Here is a 20,099-nt window from a genome sequence, read left to right as displayed (position 1 = left end):
CCTTCAGGGCGGCACTCAGTGGGGACTGGGAGCCTCATGGGCTGAAAGATAAGGAAAGCAGTCGTCAAAGGGCTCTGCCGGGTGTCAGGCTCCCACATGCCTGTTCCCCATCACAGCTGGGCCAGAACCACAGAGCTCACCAGGGGTCACCCAGTCCGTTTGCACAAGATGCTGGTGGCCACTGGGAAACACACACATGCATGCAGGTATGCACACGGGCTTGCACACGCCTGTGCTTCGCACCTCAGTGACAGTACAAGAGATGATCTGGCTTTGTAAGCCACCCAGAGAAATCAGTCTTAGCACATGCCCGCTGCTCCGAGTACTCCCCTCAAAGACCCGAACATCCAGGCGGGGGCTGCCTGACCTCTACAGCCCCCCAAGCCATGCACTGTCTTCCAGCCCAAATCCCATCTGGGTCTTCTCCTCAGCATATGCAGAAGCCCTTGAGTTAGGGGATGCCGCTGCCCCCAGCCCCAGCACTGAGACCACTGGATGTTTCCGTGAGACCACTTCCCTCCCTGCTGGCTGATGTGATGAGCAGGAGTCTTTCGGGAATCACAGACTGTCTGCCTGGAGTGGCCTGAAGATCATTTGGATCCTTCGTGAAGAAGAGGAGGCTCATGGAAGAAGTAATGGGAAGGTTGATGGGCAGGGGAGGCAGTGAGTGTGGCAGAGAGGGGGCTGGAACTCGGTCTCCAGACTTGATCCCAGGGCTCTTCCCTGGACACAGGCACTGGCTGCATGGTCCGGGGGTAGGGGGGACGCTCGTGTGGTAGAACCCATCCTCTTCACCGAGCTAATCCTTCTGTTCTAAGTGAAGTTAGGGCCCTGTGGCTTCCCAGGGGTCCCCCTCCCAACAGGGATCCCAATTTGTTCTTGGCAATACTTCACTGTGTAAAGGGGGCCCCCTAGAGTCCAAAATCCTGCACTGCAGGTGGCATTCCCAGGCCCTCCACGTTCTTGCAGCTGGCTCGGGTCTGGTGAAGGAACACAGAGCTTGCTGGATGTGGCACTTTGGAGGGCCCTAGAGAATCATGCATTTTAACCTCTCTGTTGTAGTGGCGCTGATTTGCGCATGGCCACACACTAGAAGAGCCGCGGTTGGGATCCAGGTCTTGCAGAATCCTGCCTGATGCTCTTTCCACTTAACCTTGATGCACTATCCCCCATCACGTGTCCCTCTGTCACCCTAAACGTGCTGGCTTTATCCAATGGAGCTGGAGTGGCAAAGGGGATCTGGAGAGAGGAGCAAGTAGGATCAGGCCCCTATCCTCGAAGGCATCAGGGGATCGTGGGGGGCTCCCTATGGGGATGGAGGCAGAGCCATCTAGGACTCTCAGAGCAGTGTGATTCACCTGTGATGGACTAGCTGGGCACTTTTACACTAATTGTTTAACCTTTCTGAGCCCCAACTTCCTCACCTGTAAATGAGTGTAATAATCACATGATTCCTACCTCGTGGGCCTGTTGTGAGGAGTAAATGAGATAATAACACGTGAAAGGGCTCTACAATGACAGTGGTTATTATCTCCTCCCCAGGCCCCTGCCCAGCAGCCCGGCCCCTCCCTTTGTAGGCCTATAATAATGTCAGGGCTGTCTGTCTCCCGCTTGGCGGGCCTCTGACCTCAGCCGGGTTGCCAGGCTTCCCCCTGCAGCCCCCATCGAGATGAGCAGGCAGCGGGCAGACATCTAGCCGTTGGGCAGACACTGGCTTGGGCAGCCCACAGCCTGCCCTAGGCTAACAGCCCAGCCCATCAGGGCAAAGAGAAGCTAGTGCCAAGCCCCAAATACTGAGGAGTTGGGAAAAAGCTCTAGAATCCCAGCCAGTGCAAGGCTTGGAATAGGTGCAGGGGTGGCAGATGAGCAAGTGGCAACTTCCATTAGGCCCCAGAACAGCTCTCCTCGATCCTACCAGAGACCTCCAGCAATTCTCAGTCCAGGTTGGCATCAGAAAGGCCTGGTCCAGCTTACTGGACCCCACGTTGGTGCAGGGGACACCCTACCTTTCATATATACTGCTTTGTCCACTGGGCTCCCACCTCACGACTTTCACTGCTTCCTAAGAAAAAATAACTAACCCTCTAACCTCATACAGGGTTAGAGGGAAACCACAGAGAGGGAGACAGACAGAGGCACGGGTGGGGGTGGGGGAGCTGGTTCCTGCTCTATTTCGCATCAATAATGTAAAGTCAAAGAGACTCCAGGTCTCAGGAGCTGGGCTCTGGGACACCCAGCAGCCAATCAGATACGACTCCCCCCCCACCCCAGGGTATGAGCTCATGGCTCCTCCTCATGGCTCCCCCTCCCCCTCCCCCACACGAAGACTCCCAGGGAATTGGTATGCTGCCGGCAGTGCCCCAAGCCTGTGACCTCCCCTGGCCCTGCTGATGACGCAGAAGTGCTGGGGCCAAACAAGGTACAGCAGACATGGATAGACAGTCCTGGAAGGCTTGGGGGTGGAGGTGCAGCCACACCTCTGGCCCACAGAGTCCCAAGAGGGCTCCCAGATCCCCACTCTCCTGTCTGCTCCAATCTGGCACTGCCGGATCTCCCTCCACCCCCAGCATCCCTGGGAGTCATGGCCTCACCAACAACCCCTGGAAGCTCTGACATCTGGCTTGCAATTCCCATGTCTGGGGAGAGGGTCCCTACTGGGGCTGAGGCCTCTCATATGTCTCTCTCCTCCCCCGGCCCCCAGTTTCACTCTTGAAGATCCCAGCATCTTTCAGGTGAGAAGACAGCCTGGGCTGGTGACCCTTGGCATTACCTGGCACAGCTGTCCCTGGAGGCTGCAGAATGCACCCTGGCTGGGAGAGTGGGCTGGGGCCCGGGCTGTAGCCTTGCTGCGCAAGACAGGGACAGGACGGGCACTCACATGGCTGCGAGTCTCCCTGTTGCCACAGGAACGGCCTGAACTGAATGGCCCTTTCATGGGGCAGTGGGAGGCGAGCCGATTGGCTGGGATCCCCCGTACCCCTCCCTGCCCAGTGTGGGGCCCCTGCTGCCTGGCTCCTTTCACTGTTTACTCAGAGCTGGCAAGTACAGGCACGCGGCTCCAGGCAGCACCTTCCCAGGTGCCTGCCACCTTGGACAACAGGGTCAGTCCCCTGCCAAGCTCCTCCTCCATGCCATCTTCCCTCCTATGTCAGAAATTCCCCATCGCTTTGCTCAGTATCCCCGTCTTGGGAGGTGTAGCAGCAATCCTCCACTCAGGCACTCAGCTTCCTGTCAGGACATCTGAGCCAAGCAGCCGTCACCCCAGCCAGCTGGTGCTGAGCACCTCCGGACCAGGCACCAAGCGAGTTGGGAATGTCACATGCAGCTTCTGACTGCATCGTCCCGGTAGCCTCAGACCAGCGAGCACACGGCCTTGCCATGTGTCTGGCATTCTCAGCGAGCTTCATGCACAGTGTCCCAAAAGTCTCAGCGCAGGTTTCGGCTTGAGTTCTTTCAGACATATAAATGCCTCAAGCTTACAAACATCACTGGAAGGATTGAATTATTTAAACTAAAGTTTAAAAAACTTATTCACAATTCAAGAAAACATATAAGAAATTTAAATAGCGAAACATTCTCTTTTTTTTTTTTGAGATGGGGTCTCACTATGTTGCCCAGGCTGGTCTTGAATTCCTGGGCTCAAGCAGTCCTCATGCCTCAGCCTCCTGAGTAGCTGAGATTATAGGTGTACATCGCCAGGCCTGGCTTCAATAGTGACACTTTCAAAGCAAGTTTTTAATGTTCGTATTTCTGAAGTTATTAAAGCTTAAAACCACAGTGAGCCTTGGGACACGGTGTATTAACTGGCCTAATCCTCCCAGCCACTCTAAGCAGTAGGTGCTATTATGATGCCCATTAGCAGGGGAGGGAACTGGGGATCCTAGGAGTGGTGGGGATTTCCCAAAGTCACTCTGGGAGCAGTGGCAGAGGTAGGTAGGGACCTGTGCTCTGTCCCTTACAGCCAGCCTGAAGCCAAGCCCCCTGCTTCACATTTCCCTGGACTCTCCAAGGGCTGGGACAGAGTTGGGGACCTTCAAGCTGGGTCTGGAGGGAAGGACCTAGACAGGATCCAGGTGCCCACAATCCAGCAACAGCATGGAGGGTACAGACTCCCGGAGGAGCGGCTCTCTGGATTTTCCACTGCAGGTGAATGAAAGTGAAGCCAGGCGCAACCTGAGCCCCAGAACAATATTGATCAGGCATGAGATGGTCCAGGAGGCCTCCATTTCACCTGCTGTGCCAAGCTCCTTCATGTCCCCTGTCACCAGCATCTATCCCAGGTCCGGGCCCTGAGCCCCAGGCCTGGTTATGAGCATGCCCCCTGGCCTCCTACCCTGGCTGCAGCTCAGCCCACTCCCCAAGGTGCCCAGGCTAGGTGAGCCCAGGGTTAAAATGAACCCTCTATCGTCAGTCAGCCACTGTCATTTCCTGTTGCTCACGTGCAGGGCTCCCTAACCTGCCCAGCCAGGGGAGGGACTTGCTCCCCAGGAATCCCAGGCACTCCTGGCCCTGGGGGCAGGCAATGGGTGATGTCCTATATCCCAGCAACCTTCATGGCTCCTTTTTGCCCAGACCCACTTGGCTTTCTGGGGTGAAAGCATGCCTTGCTTCTGTGGCCTTGGATAGAGTCCTTAGTTGAGTTACACAGGAACGCCTAAACAGGGTTCAGTCCCTTCCCTCCTGCCCAGGTGCCAGGACAGGTGAGTGGGAAGTCCCAGCCAGTTCCGCCAGGTGCTTGGGAACCTCCACAGTGGTGACCTCAGAGCTTCCCAAAGCCACTTGCTAACAGCATCAGAATGTGCTGACCCTGAAGGGTAGTGGGGGTGGGAGAGCGATCCTAATCTCCCTCCATCTGCACCCTGTGACCCTTACTCCTGGCTGTTTGAGTCACCTGCTACACTATCTGGGCAAAAGGACCCAGTCATGGAGGATGGGATGAGGGATGTCCCGGCAGGTGTGGAGGATGTGGGTGGAAGATTGGAATGGGACATATTTATGCCCGAACAGTCTGGGAACTCTGTCTACTCCTCTCAGTCCCCAGGAGCCTCAGCGGCCCCTTCCCCTCCAGCCTGTCACCAGCAGCTCTATCTATCAGGGGGTAGCCCCCAGTAACCCACCAGCTTAGTGTCTAATCCTCTTGCCTCCCTTGGCAGGGGGTCATCCAGGGGAATTTGGGTCCATTTCTCTCTTTCCTACTCCTAGTAGTTGCCCAAAGGCTGGCGGTGGGGTGGGGAGGAGGTAAGATAAAGAGATTGGAGATTAAAGCAAGAACCCTGACTGGTGGAGAAGAAGTGGGTGGGCCCAGGGCAGTGTCTCTATAGGGTGCTTCTTGATTTGGGGTTGGGAGGGGGTGGCTGGACATCTCTACACTTCTAAGAAAAGGCAAAGAAATGGGCCTCCAGGGAGTATAGTGTCCTTAAATTCTCTCTTCCAACCACCTCTGCCCAGGCACTTTCTTGGTGCCCCCTCCCCAGAAGAGAGTCCCAGTTGCCCTCCCTCTCCTCCAGGGCTTCATTTTTCCTCTGTCCTTCTCCTCTGGAGGAGCCTTTGGTCTTGCCCATGGCACCCACCAGGCCCCTTGGGGTGGCTTCACATGCTCCCCCAAACTCACTGACGTCTGTCCTCTAGACAGGGGCTCAGTGAAGCTCAGATGCCAAAGGAGAAGCTACTGACCTGTGTCCAGGGGGCACTGGATGGGACCTGGGGGCTTCTCCTTCCCCAGCAGGGCAGGGAACGCAGTGGAGAGCCCAGAAGCTGGAGTCTGCTTTGGGGCTGGGTAATCCGGAGCTCAGGTTACTGACTCCGATATATATAGTATCTTATCTGACCTCGCAGACTTGCAGAGATGGCTAGCGCAACTCACTCGCATTCCAAGCCCTGAGAGAATTAAAGGGGCAGTGGCATGCCCACCCTAGAGGGGCTGTCCTGTTGGGCCCAAGCCAGCCAAGGAGATCTATTAGGACTCTTGGAAAAGGGGCATTTTGAAGTGGAATAGTAGGGGGATTTAAGAGGAAACAGGACAGGAAAGATGGTAGAGGGGTGAGGGTGGACCTTGAGGCAAAAATATGAAGAAGGCAGATTTTCTGGAGCTGCCAGTTGTAGAATTAGAGAACAGGAAGAAGACATACTGCTAGTCCAACTCCTTTAATTTTGAGATGGAGTAGACCTCGAGAAAGAAAGCAGCTTACTCAAGGCTGTACAGACAGTGAGAGGCAGACAGGGACCAGCACTCAGGTTTCAGTCCGATACTCTTATAATGGACTTCTAAGGCCTTGGATTCTAGTTCTTTCCCTTACTGGCTCTGAAACAGTGGGTAAGTCATTTAAGTTCTCTGAACCTTAGTTATTTAAAATGTAAAACAGGAATAATAATAATGCTATATCTCACAGTTGTGAGGATTAAATAAAGTAATATTTGTAAATTTCCTGGCATATAGTAAGAGTTCAATAAGTGATGATGATGATATTGAATACTTCCACTTATTATTATAATTAGTGGTAGTATTAGTAGTGGCACCTCCCTAGGTGAACCTTCTAGGGAGAAAAGGGCCCCCAGTCTCCCCCTCAGGGAATGCTCCTTTCTAATGCCCTAGAACAGCCCCATGGCTTTTGAACTGGGCCATGTCCCATAGCTGGGAAGGGCAAATAAGGTCTGCCATCTTCCTAGATATCCAGTCCACCAAGCAGAGAAAGGTCAAGCCTATTTGGGCTGCTTCCCCCTTTGCCGAGGAAAATATGGCAAGCGCAGTTTCCCCAGTCCACCAGGAGAATGCCCGGCCCCTCTGGGTGGTTCCACTCTACCTGTGTAAGAGCTCAGGATTCCAGGGCCTCAGAGGCGGGCTGGGCAGGGTCACAGGAAGGAACAGGGTTCTTAGCCTCTCTGGCCTTGGTGCACTTGTCCTCTCCCAGGATGTTTCTCCTGTTTCTCGATGGCTCTCCCTGGGGACTGGGAGTACCCCAGGCTGGTGCCTCCACCCTGTCTCAGCACAGGCTACTGACTCAGCCTGGGTCCTGATGATGCACCTCAGAGAACGCCCTCATTCCAGTCCTCATTCCGACTCCAGCAGTCTGGCATGCATCTACAGCATCAGAGGAGCGGTGCCCCAACCCTAGCCCAACCAGCTCTCCTTTCCTCCACTCTACCAGGTCCATTTGGGGGATGTTTTCATGCCCATACCAGGGGAGGTGAACAGCCCCTACCACTGTCTCCAGCTCAGCCCCATTCTAAAGCAGCCAGGTCAGGAGGTGGGGTGTTCACTCCTCAGGGGAGAGCTAGGATGGGTTGCTCAGGGCTTCCCTTGGCTGTGAAGATTAAGTTGCTTGCCTTGGAGCACTGCGTGCCTACTTATGGTTTGGGATTGGTGAGAATTTCAAAGATGCTTCTTTCTAGTTTGGGATTGGTGGAAAACCTCCCCTTCTGCTTAACTGCTGCCCTCCCCAACCCCCAGCCCCCTGTGGCAAACTGACCAGAGACAGCCCCGGGAGCTTTAAGAGCAGGGAGTAAGCGAGCTGCACGCGCACGTGGGGAGGGGGTTGTCAGTGTCCAGGCGTCACTCTCAGGCCACCTACCACACAGGGCACAGCGACGTGGACCCGCCGAAGCAGCATTTCCTTAGAACACACTGATCAGCACACAGATGGTTCTTTCTGGCACCCTGGGCTGTCAGCTGGCAGCCCTCACACAACTGGCACCCACAGCTGGAGCTCCCCTGCACTGCTGGCCCTCGCCATGCATTTCTAGTGCGCATTCTGCCCAGGGTATCGTTGACACCTCACTTTCTGAGCCTCAAACCGGCGCTGACCTCCGCATCCCCCCGTCCCCGATCTCCGACAGGTGGCACGTACCTGCCTCTTCTCGGGGGATGGACGAGTCGAACCGGGCACAAGCATGGAGCCGCGGGTGAGTCCCGGCTGGCACTGGCGCGGCGCAGCGAGCAGCAGCTGACGCAGAGGGCTCCCTGGCCTGGGCTCCAGCCCGCCTCTCCCCCACCTCCGCCGGGGGCCCAGAAAGGACCTCCCCGGGAAATCGGCGCCACCCAGCGGGCAGCCGCCTCATTGCGCCCGGGCCGGCAGAGCCACAGCCCGCGTCTCGCGTCACTGAGACGCGTCACGGCTATTGGCTTGTTTCTATTGTGGCGTCATCAGAGCCCCGCCCGTCTAGGGTCTCCCTGGCAACGTGTATACACAGAGAACCACGTGGAGGAAAAGCACGCGAGCTTGAAGGGGGTGGAGCGCCAAAAGAGGTGGACTGGAATGTGACACGATGGGGCAGCTGGAAGGTATTGAGAAAGAGGAGGGGTCATGGGAGAAGGCTCGGAACTTGAGCTGCGGGGCATATCAACTTTCTGTTTTCAGGGAAGGCTAAAAGTTCCCGCGCCTTCCCACCGGGCTGGGTCCTGTTCGACTTCCCTTTTTCTTACTCTTAAAGGCACTCTCTGCTCGTTTTACTTCCACGGGACCAGTGGTTAGTGATGACTGCCTAAGTGGGTAAACGGAGGCATTGAGTCAGTGGAAGGAATTCTCTTTGGTCTTCCAAGAAAAAGCTTCCCTTCCTTGTATATAACCTTTTCCCCTTTGTCCACCCCCCCTCCCCCCGCCCCATGCTGATGTAGAAAACCCACACAACCAGTGGATTGGTGCCAAGGCAAATCCAGGTTTTCAGCTTCACCTGGACCAGGTGTCCTTAGCCCCTCCCACTCTCCACCACAGGAATCTCTCTCCATCACCTCTCTTCTCAAGTCCCTCCTCTTCTATTTCCCAGAGAAATTTGAGGCAGTCAGGAGGGGAACACTTAAATGTCTACCTACAAACACATCTGAATCCATTCTTGCCTCTGCTCCAGGAGCAGTGAAAAAGGTGTCCCTTTCTTGTCTAGGACCAATCCCTTCTGGATCCCAACCCTTTATGTTTCCTTAGGGTCCTCATTCCATCACTTCATTTTACAGGTAGGTATTGAACAAGCCAGGCACTGTTCTAGGAACTGGAGATACAGCAGGGAACAAGGAGATTACATTCTAGCAGAAGCAGGACAAGAACCAAATAAGCAGAATATATAGTATGTTAGATGGGACTGAGAGCTGTGGAGTACATCGCTCATGGAAGGGCTCTGGACTATGTTGGGTGTGGTCAGGGAAGGTGACCTCTGAGTATCCTGAAGGAAGCCAGGAGCAAGCCATGTACATACCTGGGGAAAGAATATTCTAGGCAGAGGGAACAGTAAATGCAAAGGTCCTGAAGTGGAAGCCACTTGCCACTTTTGAGGAAGAACAAGGTCCATGTGCCTGGAGTGAAGAGAGAGAGAGAGAGATAGGGAGGGAGGGGGAGATGAAGTCAAAGAGATAAGGGAGGCACCCAGCTTGTAGGACCCCAAGGCCATTCTGACAACTTTGGCTTTTACTCTGAGGGGGAACCATTGAAAGGTTTTGAACAGAGGAGGTACATGGGTCTGGCTTTTGTTTTAACAGAATCCCAATCCCTTTAGCTACTGTATGGAGAACAGATCCGGAGAGAGCCAGGGCAGAAGCAGGAGATTATGTAGGAGGTCACTGCAAGCATCTGGTGAGAGATGATGATGGCTCGGGGGTTAGTGGGGGAGCAGGAGAAGCGATGCCAAGTGGTCAGATTCTGGGTGTATTTAGAACGTAGAGCCAACAGGGTTTTCTGACAGATTAGGTAGTGTGAGGGCAAGGTTGGAATTTTTTTCCTGAACTTTAATTGAAGAGAGGAAGGCTGTGGAAGGAGCAGGTTTGGGTGGGGTGGTGGGGAGTGGGGAGGTAGATCAGGAACCTTGGTTTAATACATCATAACTTTGAGATGTCTATCGGAGATGTCAAGAAAGCAGTTGGATGTGCAAGTTTGGTGTGGTCTGGGCTGGCAATATAAAATTGAGCGTCAGTAGCATATGCATACTGTTTAAAACCGTGAGGTTAGAAGAATTACTGAGGGAGCAAGTGTAGATAGCAAAGATGTGCAAGAACTGAATCCTGGTGCTCTCTAACACTAAATGGTTCTAGAGATCGGTTGGCACCATTAGAGAGACTGAGGAATGGCCAGTGTAGTGAGGACCACCCCCACCCCCACCACTGGGAGATGGTGGTATGCTAGAAGTTAAGAGAAGGAAATTTACCAAGGAGGAGGGAAAGATCTATTGTGTCCACAGGTCAAGTAAGATGAGTTTGAGTATTGATTTAGAAGGTTGTTGGTGACCTTGACAAGAACAGTTTTGGTAGAGTGGTGGGGGTGAAAGTCCGATTGTGGATGTTCAAGAAAGAATGAGAGCAGAGAGGTGGAGACAGTGTAGGCCACTCTTTGGGGTTTTGTTGTAAAGGAAGAAGAGAAATTGGGTGGGCGCTAAAAGAAATGAGGTCAAGAAAATTGTTTAAGTGGAAAAAAGAGCTGTATGTTATATGTTGATGGGAAAGAGCCGGGAGAGAGTGCAAACTGATGATGCAGGAGGGATTCGGTGGGAAGGGATGGGGTCAAGTGCAGCAGCAGAGGGCTGGCTTTGGCGAGAGGCACTGACGGTTCATCCGAGGTAAAGGCGAGAGAGAGCACGCTATGTGGGCACAGACGCAGGGAGGCAGAGGAAGCTAGTGGATATTCTCTCCTGACGGCCTTTTCCTTTTTCTCAGTGAATTAGGGAGCAAGGTCAGCGGAGAGTGAGGATGAAACAGGAAGGGTTGGAAGATTTTCGAGAGAGGAGTTATAAAATAGTCATGGAGAGCAGTGCTCCTCAAACTTGAGTGTGTATCACAGTCACCTAGGGAGCCTGTAAAAGTCCTCCAACCCCCCAGGCTTTCTGATTCAGTAGATCTGGGTTGGGCCTGAGAATATGAACTTCTAACAAGTTCTGGGTGATGCTGCAGCAGCTGGCATGGGATGACCCTTTGAGAACTACTGTGCTAGAGAGCAGGAAAGTGCCAGGGCTGCGGAAACACAGGGTGGTTGTCACGCAGCGTCAAGGGCCCGTTTGAGGTTAGGAATCATGACCTGAAGGTGTCTCCAGTCAGCCTTCTTCTGGTCCCATTCGCAATCATTTGTATGGGTCGGAGTCCTAGGTCTTTAAAATTTCCATTTTTCTACTGACTTTTTCTTTGACATGTAATAGGCTCCACATCCTTTCCCTTTAAAAAACAAAAATCCTTAACTTAGGGTCTAGCTCTCTCCTGTTCACAGTTCTTTTGGCAGAGTTGTGCATACTGCATTTCCCCGCCTCCTAGTCTACGCAACATCCACAAACCTCAGGAAACTTCTCTTACACAGTTGTCACTTATCTCCTAGATGCTCAATCCAGTGGGCGCTTTAGTTAAAGTCATTACTTGGCCACCGCAAATTTGATACCTCCAACCATTTCCTCCTTGCAGTTCTCTCCTCCTTCAGGTTTTGTGACCTGAACCTTTGCTGGTTTTTTTCCCCCTGACAGCTCCTCCCCATTCTCCTTTTCCTCTGGCCTTCCTTCATCCTCTTTATTTCTGGGGCAGCTTACGGCACAGTGGTTGTTATATGTGCAGGTTGTAGATTCACAGGGTTAACTTCTGATTTCTCTGCTTCCCAGTCGTGAGAACTGAAACATTTTTATCTGTTTCTTCATATGTTAAAAAAAAATGGGGCCAGGTGTGGTGGCATGCACTTGTAGTCCTAGCTACTTGGGAGGTCGAGGTCGGAGGATCGCTTGAGTCCGGGAGTTTGAGGCTAGCCTGAGCAACGTAGTGAGACTGTCTTTAAAAAATAAAAAAGGAAAACGAGGATAGTAGTAATACCTGCCTTACAGGGTTGATTTGAGGATTCAGTGAGTCAGTATGCATAAAAACAATGCCTGGCACAGAGTGAGTACGTACGATTACCACCCCAATCTATTACTCATCTGTCAGCTACTACTTGTATGGCCTGATGATGCCAAAATCTTTATTTTCAGGTAGGCCTCATTCCTGAGCACCAGTCGTAATTATCCAACTGCCTCCTGACATCCCTTGGGTATCCCATCAGCATCTCAACCTCAATATGTCCAAACCTTAAACTCAGCATTTTCTCCTTCGTTTGCCTTCCTTCCTTCCTTCTTTACATCCACGAATGGCGCCACCATCCTTCAGTTCCCCAGCCGGAAATTTGTTAGTTTCTAGCTTCTCTCAGGCCCTTAATTCTTGCAGAGGTATTATCTTATTCTACAAACTCAGATATGCAGGAAACATAAAGTTGTTTTTCTGTAATATAACTACATTTCTATTTTGAGCCAGCTCCTATTCTACTGGAGTGGTGGACAATTAATTTTAGTGAATTGGTGAATCTCTCCTCCTCTCCCCAGGGATTGCCTACGTTCTGGGAAGGTGTCTCAAAAAGCCAAAGCACTAGAGGAAGCAGTGGAGGAAGTGGCTCCTGTTATAAGTGCCCACCTGGTGTCTGCTGAGATGTCCACTGCCTGGTTCCTGCTTGCGTGGCCTCCTTAGGTCTTGTATCTCTCTGCTACCTCTAGGTTGCTCTTGGATAAACAGGGATCATTCTGCTGCTCCTGTGCTCTGGAGTAGCATAAGAAAGTGTGACGCCGTCCATGGTTCAAGCTGCCTCCAAAATAGGCTGCACTCTGCTGTCATTTCTACTTTCTGGGGCTTTGTCTCCTTGAGGCTCTACTTAGGATACAGATCTGGGGCCCCACTGCCATCGCATTTTGGAAACCTGCTTGGGGGTTTTCCTGTCTCTCTGTGCTCAGGTGCCTGAGGACAGAACCCACAACTGTCTGTGCTCCTGTCACCTTCCCACTGGCTCTTGTTTGATGGTGGTGCTGGTGGTATTGGTGCTGTGGAGCTCCACTGATAAATATCAATGCCAGGCCTTGCTTTACCCAAGATATTTTCTCCTGTTGAGACCGGGAGTCCTCTCTGTTTTCTTAAGGGTCTAGGTAATTGAAATTCAAAAGACATAGTGGCTTCCCATTTCCCCCCTCGTTTTTTGTTGTCACATCCTTTCAATGAGGCATAAGCACAAAAGCTTGGCTGCTCAAAGTGGGGCTGTAGGGGACAAAGGGAAGAACCACAAAGAATATTTAAAACTGGCATCTCACCATAGCCCCTACTTCCAGTGGGGGACCATATCCTTTGATTCTGCCTCATTAGCACCCCCTCTAAATGTCCCCCTTTCCATCCCGCTGCTCCTGTCTCAGTGTGGGGTTTTGTTCTTGTGTTTCTTCTGGTTTGGCAATGTTTCCTTCCTAACTACGAGCGTTAAGTTGCTGAAGCAGGGGGATGTTTTACAGATGTAGATGCTTGATAAAAGATAAGATGAGGAAAACTGAATGACCCATGAAATGCTGATAAATATTTTACCTTCACTAAAATCAAACGCTAACATTTAGCACACCAAATAAAGGAAATATCGGTGGTCCTTCACATATCTCAAATTAGCAGTAATGTGTATTGTTTAATTTCCATGTATCATCCCTGGGTGATTTAACATTTTTAGGATTTCTCTGCAGCTTCAGCAAGAGAGTGGCAAATCCAGTTCATTTTGATGCAGACGATGTGTAGTTAGATGTTCTCTTTGTGTCAGGTTCTTTACCCAGACATCAAATGCCTTCCTGATTTTAGGATTTCCAGTTGGTATCGCCCTCACTGGGCCAGTCATGGTCTTCAAGCCCGTTTTGGGGAACCTGGCTTGAGATTAGATCCTATGATTTTTGAAACCTTGGGAAGAAGAAGCAGGAAAAACTATCATTTATTTAAATTTTTTAAATTTTTTATTTTTTGAGGTTTTTAAAAATTTCTATAGATTTAAGGGTTACAAATAGTTTTTGTTACATGGATGAATTATATGGTGCTGAAGTCAGGGCTTTTAGTGTACCCATCACCAGAACAGTGTACACTGTACCTGATAGGTAGACTTTTATTCCTCATTCTCTGCCAACCTCCCCCCTCCTTAGTTTCCACTGTCTCTTATACCACTTTATGACTGTATACACCCCTTGTTTAGCTTCCACTTATAAATGAAAACATGTGGTATTTGTTTTTCCATTCCAGAGATATTTCACTTAGGATAATGGTCTCCAGTTCCATCCAAATTGCTGCAAAAGACATTATTTTGTTCCTTTTTATAGCTGAGTAGTCCTCTGTGGTGTATATATACACCACATTTTTTTTATCCACGCATCAGTTGATGAGTGCTTAGGTTGATTCCATATCCTTGCAATTTTGAATTATGCTGTGATAAACATTTGGGGTGTAGGTGTCATTTTTATAAAATGACTTCTTTTCCTTTGAGTATCAGATATCCAGTAGTGGGATTGCTGGATCGAATGGTAGGTCTACTTTTAGTTCTTTGAGGAATTGCCATACCGTTTTCCACAGAGGTTGTACTGACTGTACATTCCCACTGACAGTGTATAAACATTCCCTTTTCACTGCATTCATGCTGACATCTATTGTATTTTGACTTTTTAATAATGGCTATTCTGACTGGGGTCAGGTGATTATCTCATTGTGGTTTTAATTTGCATTTCCCTGATGATTAGTGATGTCGAGTGTATTTTCATGTATTTGTTGGCCATTTGTCCATCTTCTTTTGAAAAAAATCTTCATGTCTTTTGCCTACTTTTTGATGGGGTTATTTGTTTTTTTCTTGCTGATTTGTTTAAATTCTTTGTAGATTCCGGATATTAGTCCTTTGTCAGATATATAGTTGGCGAATATTTTCTCCCATTCTGTATGTTGTCTGTTTACTCTGCTAATTATTTCCTTTGCTGTGCAGAAACTTTTTAGTTTAATTGAGTCCCATTTACTTTGTTTTTTTGTTGCTGTATTTGCTTTTGGGGTCTTAGTCATAAATACTTTGCCTAGGCCAATGTTCAGAAGAAGAAAAAACTATCATTTAAAAGTTGCAGGAAGTTTCCAATTTCTAGAGAGGGAGACTTCAATTCATCTCGGGGCTGTTTGACTTTTTGCTTTGGGAAAATCACTACAAAGAGCTTTTCCTAAATCTGAAGCAAATGTCCATCATTGACCTGAGAGGAATGTTAAACATGTTTGAGTGGGAATTGTTTTTTAGACTTCTTGCTTTCTTGCAGGCAGTGGGGGAGAAAAGCGTTTCTTAGCTCTGGGTTTCCAGCCCTCTGTGTAGAACATGGTGGCTGGGTCTTGGCCCAGCAGGCCTTGGGGAGCCGAGGAACGAGACAAAGGGGACGAGGGAGGGCAGGAGGTGAAGCTTTCCTCATCAGAGGGACAGAGGTGAGAAGGAACTGGGCAGACTGTAGATGTCCTGCAGGTCTATTGGTGTCCCACGTAGCTGGCTAAGATGGACATTTTTGGAGGTACTGATTTGATGTTTGCTATGAGCCTGTGACTGGATTATTAGGGCTAGAGGCGTAGCCCAGCTCTGTGGATGGGAGTGTGTCTATGTGGGCTGAGGCAGAAAATAAGGAATGGGAGGGTGGGGGGCCTTGGACTATCTATAGGGAGAAACTTGCCCCTCTCTGGACCTTGTGGCACTGTGTTCTGGACTCTGAGGTGCTGGTGTACTCAGAGCATAGCTGGGCTGGAGGTAAGCTGACCCTTGCCTCTGGGAGCTGGGCTGAGAGGTGTTCCTATAAGGGCCTTCTTGTTCTGCCTCCCCTTCATGAGCCCAGCTGCTACTGAACAGCTCCACCTTGTAAGGGCAGTGGTTCAAATAACCAATATCCATGGTCTAGGCTGGCTCCGTCCAGTAGAATTTTCTGAGATCATGGAGATGATTTCTGCTCCAGTATGTCAGCTACTAGTCACATGTGGCTATTGAGCACTTGAAATGTGGCTGGTGTGACTGAGGAACTGAATTTTTAATTTATGTAAATTTAGTTAGTTTACATTTAAATCTAAATAGCCACATATGGCGAGTAGCTACCATATTGGACAGCAGTAAGGATGACAGGAAACTATAAAGCTGTAAAGTTCCCAAGTCTGGCCCAGAGCTGTGATGATGGCTGTCATCATCAGAGATCACAGAGGCTCAGAGAGGGTAGGTGGCAGAGCTACCCCAGGCCGCACATCAGGAGAGCACAGTCTCCCTGCAGGTGACTACACCGTGGAAGGGCGCATGGTTGCCGGACAGTGGGATGAATATCAGGCCCGAACTGCAAACGGGTTACCTGTCCCCTCAGTGACTGTCTGGCCTGACCCTGTCATGCCGGCCCTCCCTGTCCGTCTCAGTCACCACAAGGCCAGAAAGTGCAGCTAATCCATCACCACCACATCTCTCCTGTTGCACCTCCTCATCTGAGCCAGCGCCCCACCCTCCCTGTCCTCCCCTACCCTTCATGGCCCTGGGACTGCTCTGGGCTGAGCAAGCTCTGCTTTGTCCTCAACCCCTTCTCCAAAGCTTCTCTTGATCTCCTTGCCTAGAGCAAAACTCACTGTCTCCCTAGGACACTATTTCCCCTGAAGACTTAAGTGGAAACTGTTATTTTTTATCCTCACATAGCTCAGGGTTAGTTTGCATGGGCTGCCACAACAAATTACTATGACCAGGTAGCTTAAAACAACAAAAATTTATTGTCTCACAGTTCTGGAGGCTGGAAGTCTGAAGTCAAGGTGTCAGAAGGGCCACACTCCCTCTGAACCTCTAGAGGAGGATCCTTCCCTGCCTCTTCCAGCTTCTGGCAGTCCCAGGTGTTCTTTGGCTTAGGGCAGCATGATTCCAATCTCTGCCTCCATCTTCACGTGGCTGTCTTCCCTCTGTGTCTCCTGTCTCCCTGTGGCCAGGTGTCCCTTGTTAAGGGCAGTAGTCATTCGCTTAGGGCCCACCCTAATCCAGAATGACCTCATCTTACCTTGATTGCATTTGCAAAGACAGTATTTCCAGGTAAGGTCAAGTTGGCAGGTAGCAGGGGTAAGTGCCCTCGTTCGCCTCTCTTCCTGGACGTGCCCCTGCTCTCTGGAACTCCTGGTGTCTGCTATGCCATTGCCACCCTTTGTTGCTGGTAGCTGCTGGCTCCAGGGCACTTTGTCTCCTTCACAACTAGCTCCTGGCCCGTTGTCTTCCTCTCTGCCCTTCTCCTTCATTGTTCTCGGTGATTTCAGCAGCCTTAGGGACGATCCTGCCAACTCTCTGGCCTGTCAGCTTTGGACCCCTTGTTGAACTCCACTTTCCCATTATGCGTCATCTGCCCACCCACCACCTTCACAGACTTACCCAGTTTAGACTCTGTGATCTCATTGTACTCTCACCTCTGCCAACTTCCCAGTTCTGTTGTCCATCCTTTCCTCTGCTGCTCTTGCCTGGAAACACCTGGACCCTAGCTGAGGCTGTCTTATCCACCGCCCTGTGCCTGCACCCACACAGGTGAATGATACAGGAGAAGATCACCGATTAGATCCGCTTATTATTCATGACCACAGACCACAGATGGATATACTCAGCACGCCCTGGCATTCTATTATGTTTCCCTGGTACATTTATTTCCCCACTGTGTTTTCTACTGCTGTATAACACATGCCCAGAAATTTAGTGGCTAAAAACAATACTCGCTTTTTATCTCACAGTCTGTAGGTCAGAAGTCCTGGTGGGCTCAGCTGGTTCTCTGGTCAGGGTCTCACAAGGCCAAAATCAAGGTGTTGGCTGGGCTGGGCTCATATCTGGAGGCAAGAATTCACTTCCAAGCTCATTCATGGTGTTGGTGGAATCTAGTTCCCCATGGCTATAGGTGTGAGGTTCCTGTTCTTTGTGTGAAAAGAATAATCGGAGGCACAATAAAAATTTAAAGCGGTTATTTGAGTAAGAAGCAGTTGATAAATCGGGAAACACCAAACCAAAGCCGTTTGTTCTGATGACACATCATTAGGGGCAAGTATTAATATTTATGGGGTAAATGTGGAAGCAAAATAAAGAAATCATTTGATTAGTTGCAGTTGTACAGTAGCCTTATTTGGCCTATCCTGCTGGAAAGTCCCTAGGTATATAGTTATAAGTCTGTTGGCTGGATCAGATCGGTTGAGCTTAAGTTCTGTTTTCCTTCAATATGGGCATTTACAAGAAAGAGCTCAAGTTAAGTTTTACTTATGTTTGCAAATCAAGCAAGATTTAGGTCACTTATGAGGCCTAATTTTCTCTGTCTGCTCAGGGATTCTTAAGGCTCGGTCTCCATTTTAATTTACTTTAACAAATTCACTCCTGTTGGTCATTCTCTCGGTGACCAAACCGTATAGCGTTACTTTGGTTACTACTATTGATGAAGCCACTGGAACGAAGAGTCATGGATTAATAAATGTTATCCTCAGTTACATTGAAATGTAAGGTCATTATCTGAAGTTGCATAAACACTGTGGGCTTGAGTGGTCCTGTTGTTGAGTTCTTCAAATAGTCTAACCCTAGTGGCAATCATCTGAAGTGTGAGTGGCTGCTGGAAAGCATTTAAAACCCTGGAGAGGATGCAATGCACTAGGAAGGTGAAGACAATGACTAGAAGGAGAATAATGGCCAAGAATTGAAAAATTCCCTGGAGCAGACATTCTGATGAGCCAAGAGTTAACCAACTAAATAAATCAATGGAGAATGCAGCAACTATTTGAGAGACTTATATTTGTGTCTTAAGATCCTTTAAATTTTGGGCAACAATTTCTAATTTATTAACACAGAAACAACATTTTTTTTTTGTCAATAAGAGCACAAACTGTTCCTTGTTAAATTGTTAAAATAACAAGAACTTCTGTTTTGGAGTACTGTTGAAGCTAAATTGTGTATTTTGGATTATATTGCTTAAAGGGAATTCAAGGTATCATTCTATGAAAACAAAAGAAAAACAAAGGTTAATATTCAGAGGAAATTATGAACTTAGTCTGAGTCTGGAGGGCAGCTAGTTGGGATTTCTAGATTTGAGTCTGAAGCATCTTCAGATGGTGGAATGAAGATGGCAGTTGGGTGCCTCTGGTTGTGTCTCAGGTGGTGTTGCGGTGAACTCTCCGAGTGACCCACATGGCAGCAAGAGTGAAGGTTGTCCATACATGATCTCTTTAAAGTCATCCAGTTTCAGATTTCATGGCTGGGGAAAAGGGCAGTTTTAGTTTTCAGTGAAACTAGAAAATTTCAGGATTCAGTTTACAGAAGGATAACAAAACCTCAAACGAAAATGAACAGGACTAGACTTGATAATGGATGCACTAATAGTTTTCTGTTAAAGTAAATCTTTCTTATAGTCGTTCTCATTTTTACCCAAAAAAACCACAGTTAATTTTTGTTGTTGTTGTTGCCCCAGGTTAATTAAAATATTACAGCATAGAAGAAAGAGTCAAACAGCTCCACGTGGTGCTTTGAGATTCATCCCAACTGTAGGCTGAGTGACCTGCAGACAGAAAGAATGCCACATCCAAAAGTTTCAGCATTTCCTTAATGTCAGGATTTACTTCAGTCATCTCGTGATCTGGGGCTGAGACCTGGGACATAGTTATCTCTCCTTTCTCTCTCCTCCTCCTGCAGCTTGATGAAGATACCTCTCACCGGGCCTCTTTGAATCCGCTTCATCAGGTGAGTGACATAGCCTGCTATCTTGTTGCAGAGTGTCTTGCTGGAATAATGGTGATCTCTTTGCACATGTGCTTGTTTGTGTGGAAGTCGTTGCCCCAACGCATGCAGTACTTCTCAATGATGACCTGGGGCTGCCTTCTTCATGGTTTTGGTGTGAATACCGCCCATATTGGTGGGTCCTCAGTAAAAGAGAAGTTAATTTTTTTTTACAAAATAAGTGTAGTTTCATTAAACTTGACCTGATTATTTAAGTACAATAAGGATATTCATTCTATGTATATTTTAAAATGTGATATTTTAGTTTGAGCTTTGGTAATATCCCAGGGGCTTTATTAACTTAATAACTTTGTATCAGTCAACTTTTTTTTTTTTTTGAGATAAGGTCTTGCTCTGTTGCTTAGGCTGGAATGCAGCAGTGTCATCATAGCTCATTGCGACCTCCAATTCCTGGGTTCAAGCAATCCTCCTGCCTTAGCCTCCCAAGTAGCTAGGATTACAGGTGCATGCCACCATGCCCAGATAATTTTTTTTTTTAATTTTCTGTGGAGATGGGGAGTCTCCCTATGTTGCTCAGGCTGGAATGTGGTGGTGCCATCAAAGCTCACTGTAACCTCCAACTCCTGG

The 20,099-nt window shown here is 49.3% G+C and overlaps 1 pseudogene; it reads right to left on the bottom strand.

The window, feature by feature from the left end:
• Positions 1-19,239: 19,239 nt before the first annotated feature.
• LOC138383762 (small ribosomal subunit protein eS17 pseudogene) lies at positions 19,240-19,643 on the bottom strand (annotated as a pseudogene).
• Between the last annotated feature and the right edge of the window lie 456 nt (positions 19,644-20,099).

Source organism: Eulemur rufifrons, chromosome 6 (genome assembly GCF_041146395.1).
Source record: "Eulemur rufifrons isolate Redbay chromosome 6, OSU_ERuf_1, whole genome shotgun sequence".
NCBI classification, from domain to species: Eukaryota; Metazoa; Chordata; class Mammalia; order Primates; family Lemuridae; genus Eulemur; species Eulemur rufifrons.
Note: the sequence above shows the minus strand (reverse complement) of the source record. Positions and strands in the feature narration are given on the sequence as shown.